Consider the following 6,929-nt stretch of genomic DNA (forward strand, 5'->3'; position numbering starts at 1 on the left):
AATATGTTGTTCCAGGGACCCCCAGAAGCCAAGATTGGAGTTAAAAATGTTCACTTTAAAATAATACATATATTCAAAGATTTGCACACATTTTCACTATTTTTCAAAATGAGCTTGTAGATCTGCTATTTTTGAATAGCCAAAGTGTAAAATTATGCTTTTTAGCTCAAATAAAACTAGAAAAAGTGCTCCTCGGAGCACAAGTCTCCGCCAGGTCAGGTAGGTTATTATGGCCTCCTGATGGCGCTATAATAGGCCAATGTGAAAAGGATGCCATTTATTCCTAGGCCTTGCACGGCAATCGGACACTGCATGCATGATTTGAGGCATTTTGTTCTAAAAATATGTTTTGCTAAATTTGACCTGCTGGTGGCGCTATAACAGGCCAATGTTAAAAGGGTGGCATTTGTTCCTCAACATAGTGTGAATGTGCGTTCAAAGTTTCACCGTAATCGGACGCTGCATTCATGACTTGCGGCATTTTGTTCAAAATGGGCCACTCCTGCAAACATTACATGTCAATGTTAGCCAATCAGGATGCCATATGAAAAATCAAACAGATCCGTCTTGATCACATGACTATAGAGATCATGTGTACCGATTTGCGTTAAATTTGGATCAAATATGAAGGCTTAATATCAAAAAATGTGTTTTACATAAGTCGGCCTCCTGGTGGCGCTATAAAAGGCAAATGTGAAAAATGCAGGGCAAAGGTTTGTCCTTGGCCTCTAGAGAGTGTGCATACAAAGTTTTACACTGATCGGTGCAGTTATAGGTAAAAACACGAATCGGCCTGTTACAGCGCCACCATGAGGCTGATTTGAACATTTTCAAATGGCATTTCTTCCTCGGCCTAATGGGAATGTGTGTGCAAAATTTCACTGAAATTGCATGCTGTGTTCATGATTTGAGGTATTTTGTTCGAAATAGAGTACTCCTGCAAACTTTGAAAGACATTTTTTGTCAATCAGGATGGAATATGAAAAATCTGAAATTAGCCGTTTCTTTTAATGACTATAGAGATACTGTGTACCGATTTGGGGGATTTTTGGCCAAAATTTGTAGGAGTACTGTTCAAAAATGTGTTTTGCACAAATCGGCCTCCTGGTGGCGCTATAAAAGGCCCATGTGAAAAATTTGGAGCAGAGGTTCGGCTTTGGCATCCAGGGACTGTGTGTGCACAGTTTCGCTGCGATCAAGACAACGGTGCCAGAGATTAGCTGTACACAGACAAGACAGAATGACACGCACACACACACACACACACACACACACACACACACACACGGACGGACGGACGGACAGGGGGTAAAACATACTCTCTCGCCAAGCCTTTCGGCCTGGCGGAGACAAAAATGACACAGATGCGTTCCAGGTCTTAATGGGTTGAAAGTGTGAGCATTTGTACATTAAGAATTACAGACCCATAAGGGCCCATTTGAAACACTGAACCCAACATTGAAAGATATTGCCTTAACTACAGTATGTCTCTGAGCTTACACTTTCTTTTTTTCATCACAAGACTTCACCGGGTCAAGCTGGGACATTCTACCAGGCTTTTGGAAATGTGTTTTCTGTACAGAAACAGAGCACTCTGTTTTGAAGGCAGCATTTAGGACCCTGCAGATATCTGACGCATCGACCTTCATCCTGTCAGGTACTCTGAGGATGAATGAGCAAAACGCTAATGACCTCCAATAGATACTTTTGTTCACACGCACGCACACACAGACACGCACGCACGCACGGACACACACACGCACGCGCGTGCGCACGCACACACACACACACACGCACACGCACACGCACACGCCCACGCCCACACCCACACCCACACCCACACCCACACCCACACACACACACACAAAGTGCAGGAGATGTAATGGCATTTTCGAGGGGTATAAATATGCACATGGATGAATACTGTTTATATGTTTATATGAAATGTATAAACACAATTTTAAGAAGAAAAAAAGAAAACGTGTCTGTTTTATACACAAGAGATAATAGTAGCACTAGCAGCAGAGCTAATGTCTCTGTTGAGGCTAACTGTGAACCCTATTAACGTTCATATTTCCTACTGAATATTAGGCCAAGAGGAGAGTGAGGAAATCTGAAATGGGCGTTAACCTCAATCGGCGACAGTGGGGTCAGTGCTGCTCAGTGGTGGAACTAATACTCAAATGTTTTACTTAAGTAAAAGTATCAATATTGCAATGTAGAAATACTCTGTTACAAGTAAAAGTCCGGAATTTTAAATTTACTTCAGTGAAAGTACAAATGTTTGGTATCAAAATGTACTTAAAGTTCCAAAAGTAGAAAGTATTCATTATGCAGACTGTCTAATTTCATACGTTTTTAAATCTTTTGAAAAGAGCAGCTCTACAAGCTCACAATGCGTCGCATTGCGACGCATTGTGAGCTTGATCTAGATCGGCTATTTCCAAATGGCCGAAATATATGTAGGGCTGAAGTGGGTATGTTTTGTAATAATAATCCAAAATCTACAAAGTAACTAGTTTTCAAATAATTGTAGTGGAGTACAAGTACAATATTGTCCTCTCAGATGTAGTGGAGCAGAAGTAAAAGTACTGAACATTGTAAAGATTCTTGGGTCACGATTCCAATTTTTTTTTTTTTTTTTCAAAACAAACGATTCCTGATTCAAATTTTTTTTTTCTGATTCAAAAAAGTTTTCTCCCTATTCAAAAGCAATTCTCAATTCAAAATGATTCTCGATTCAAAACATAGGATTTCAGGATATACTCCAGTCTGCTGGCATAAAAGCAGAGTACATTTACGTAGCTTTTATAATTCTAGAGGTTTTATCAACTGATAATAATGTAAACACACAAAGGTAAATCCCCAAAAAAATGTTGTGTAAAATAAAATAAATAAAACAAACAAACAAACAAATCGATTATTTGAAAATAAGAATCGATTCTGAATCGTCCAACAATAGAATCGCGATTCGAGTATGAATCGATTTTTTCCCCACACCCCTACGACAGCGGAGCTAACACCACTGCAGAGCTCAAGACCCTGATGCTAGACAGGAGGCTGTGGAGGGCAGCCATTCAGGAGTCCCGAGTTGTTGGCTAGTCTGCACTCTTGCGTCCCATAAAGCTATCATGTTCAAAGTCAATCTGAACAACTTGCAGGGATATATGAACTGTGACCTAGATGAACATCCTAGTCATGTCACTGCTTTGGCAACACAAATCCCAGCACTGCAATCCAAGTGGAGCACAAAACAAATATAGTTCTTAAGGAAAGAAACATTTAGGTAATAGGTTTCACATTTACAAATGAAGCATTTTAGCAACGTTATAGGTGGGATGCTGATTTGAAGAAAACTAGGCTAAAGAAACCACACAATCTCATTGACACTTGTCAGCCTCAGATTTATATGTGTGCTGGATGGTCAGTGATTTATGTCCACTATTCACACTGTAATTCACATCACATGAATCAAGGTCATTTAATCTATGAACAGCAGTGAATTGTTATTGATTCAAATCTAATTCAGTTCCTAATGCTTGTCCCTTGTGTGTGAGTAAGTGAAGACATATCGGCTCACAGGATAAAAGGAAATTCAAGACAGACTATTTGATTAGCTTAGATATTAGCGTATCATGCTCCAGGATCCAGGCTACAGTGCATTTTTATGCTTCACAAATTAATGTCTGTCTTATTTGTTGCCAAAATACAACCACAGGTTTTGACGTAGTATAATAAAACTGTTTGAGGACAAAGCAGAGGGCTGTTTTCAAAGCATCAGAAACATCCATTATTGTCTCTTACAATATGTTACAAATGCAAGGCAAACACATGTACTGGACAGTTGAACATATTTTCAGAGGGGGAAAATATTGGTAACACTTTACTTAAAGGTCGTGACTATAATGCATTTTAATCACATGTATACATTTAATTTATAATGCATTATAATGCGCTTATAAGGCATTATATAACACTCAAATGTTCATAATCATGTATGACAACTTATAATGTTTATAACATATTATAAGTGCTGGTCATAATGCATAATAAGCTCAGAGGAACAGCACATTATAACTACCTTAACTTAGTTAGTTATATAAAGTGTCTTTGGTATAAGTTGTTATGCATAATTATAAACATTTATAGCGAGTATTAGAAGCATTATAAGTGCATTATACATGTGATTAATAGACACATCCTTTAAGTGTTACCTGGTAGTTAGAATGTGCTGTTCCACTGAGTTTATGACCATAAATTATATTATTTATAATAGTTCATGAACCTTGGTTATAAGTTGTTATCCACACTTCTTAACATTTACAACACGTTTCATAATGCCTTATGACACTTGTTATAAGGCAATGTGTTATATACAGTCTTACCAGAAAAGGTTATGAGACAGTAGAATTGTAAAGGCCCGTATACTTATTCATCTCAATATCTAAAAATAGAAATAAAATAAACGCAAATTTCTCCAGGCAGCTATAAACTCCCCCTGTGGTGAAATTCAACACGGCCACAGGAATCTGTGTCCCATTTTACTATCACACATAAGAGGATAAAGACGATCAAGTGATGGATGACAGAATTGGAGATGAAGGCTGGGTGAGTCGTAAAGAGAGACACGTCAAGGTGTGGAGCATCAGTTTCACTCAGCGCTCATCTCCAATGATGGCCAATAATGAGGTTTTTCAACGCTCGCCGAATCATGCTGATGGGGAGCAAAATATTCTTGCAAGTGAATAAGCAGCTGACATGTACTGATAGCATTGTCAACACAACCAGTGGTGTTGCTGACTCACATGCTATATTTGCACTTCTAGATGCGTGTTCGGCTGACATGGACTGAAAGGTGTGGACCTAAGAAAAGAAAGAGAAAGTATTCTGGATAAAAAAGTAGCACTTACAATATCTACATGTATCTGGGTGGAGGATGGCACTTTATGAAAGAATGGGTTGATAAAAAACTAAAAATATAAAAATTAAGATGGTGGTGTGATGAAAAGTGCTGAAACACGTTATGTTGACGCTGACAGACTTTCACATCATTATGTCTGCCTTAGAGGATAATTGAAAAACTAAATTCTGACAATCTGTCACATATAACACCAATCTGTCATCAGTTGTGGGTTTTTAGTCCTAGAGGTAGTGTACACATCATAAGAGTATGTGAAGACTGTACTGGGAATCATACGCCACAAAGATTCTTCAGGAGAAGTTTTATCTTAGCCCTCTGCTTTCATGCAATAAACACCATGGGCCCTCATTTAACAAAGTGTTGTAGACCAAAAAGCGGGCGTACGACGCAATTGTTGGCATTTATCAATCTATCGTGACTTTGACTTCAGCGTTCGGTCAGGTCTGAGGACATGTAGACTTTGGCTACTTTGTTCCATCGTAGACATGCAGAGCATGCTAATTTGACAGGCATCTGAACACATCTAACACACTAATAAATAATCCCTGTGAAAATATAACATTTTATAAGGGCAAAATCATGGACATGCACGCCTATTTTATTTCCAAGTGACAATGACAAGCAATTACAATCTAACATAGCCTATTTGCAATGTTACAAGTTAGGTGATTAATCATTCACTCGTTTAAACAAACTGCCAACAGTCATTCAGATAAGATTGCAGATCTGGCTGCATTGGCTATTTGAAAATAGCTGATCGACAAGCTCAGAACGCATCGCGTCAGATCTACAAGCTCACAACACGTCGCATCGCGTCGCATTCCAGGTTCTTCATGTTGAAAAATCGGGGCGTTTCGAGAACATTTAAGGGTGTTTCGAGAACATTAAAGGGTGTGTTATTTAAATGACGGTCGGTTTCAGCCGCCATTTATCAAAGGACATACGATATGTACGCTAGGATTGGCTGTATAGGATTGCTTGATAAATCCGACGTGGACACCAAAATTGGCTCATACTGTATACCATTCTTTTAATAACATATTAGCAGCCACCTAAAAATTCAAGATGGTGGCCCTTTTTCAAGATGGCTGCCATTTAATATACAGTATTGCTACATTTTACAATAAAATCACATAGATTAGCGCTGAGAGACTAGCGGATCTTGCAAGTGTAGATTACAAGTAGTAATAGCGCCCTGGGATCACCCTTTGTCTAGTCTCTATCCTTCGACCTGTTTGGCTTGGGTAACCCTGCCAGGAGTACAAGACTCCTGCCGACATAGTTCTAGGGGTCATGGAGACATGCAAACTGCCCCACCACGATAAGGTGATGATCCCGTTGAGGCAGGTTTTTTTTTTTGTCTTTTCTTTCTTATTATTATTATCATTATTCTTTTTTATAGACAGTAGGCCTATACTTATTCGCTTGACCAAATTGTCTGTTTGTTCGCTTATTGTCTTGCTGCCTGGATGAGGAAGACACTTCTAAACCTTGCATCTGCAGCTGCACTGTGCCGTGCAGGTCAGACCAAATCTGTAGCATTTGCATCGACCGCAGCACTCCGACTTGCATCCACACTTGGTCAGCTGCTTGCAACTCTCTGCAATGGGTGGGAGCTCTGTCCAAAATATCTGCCACAAATCTCCATTCTTCTTCCAGCCCCAGTTGGCAGGATCCTCTGTTTCTGGTTGACTTATTGTTGACTGACTCCAGATACAGCCTGGTAGGCAGCACGCTTTACATGCTCCTTCAGCGCTGATCGGGTTGGAGGAATGGCTTCATATGGTCTCTGCTTCCGAGCAAACATGTCCAACCTTGCATCATCAACACCTTCAGCTGTGCTTGATCTGTCATACATCATGATCACAAACTTCTCTAAAGTCTTCATCATCCACTATGGGTGGGTACTGGCTGAGTTTGCTAAAGACACCGGAAGCCTGACCACAAACATCCCAAGTTTGCCAAGCAGATTTCTTCCCTTTGACACGGAATGCTGAGACGACATCGC

This window comes from Gymnoscopelus microlampas (assembly GCF_963454915.1).
Source record: "Gymnoscopelus microlampas genome assembly, chromosome: 14".
Taxonomy (NCBI): Eukaryota; Metazoa; Chordata; class Actinopteri; order Myctophiformes; family Myctophidae; genus Gymnoscopelus; species Gymnoscopelus microlampas.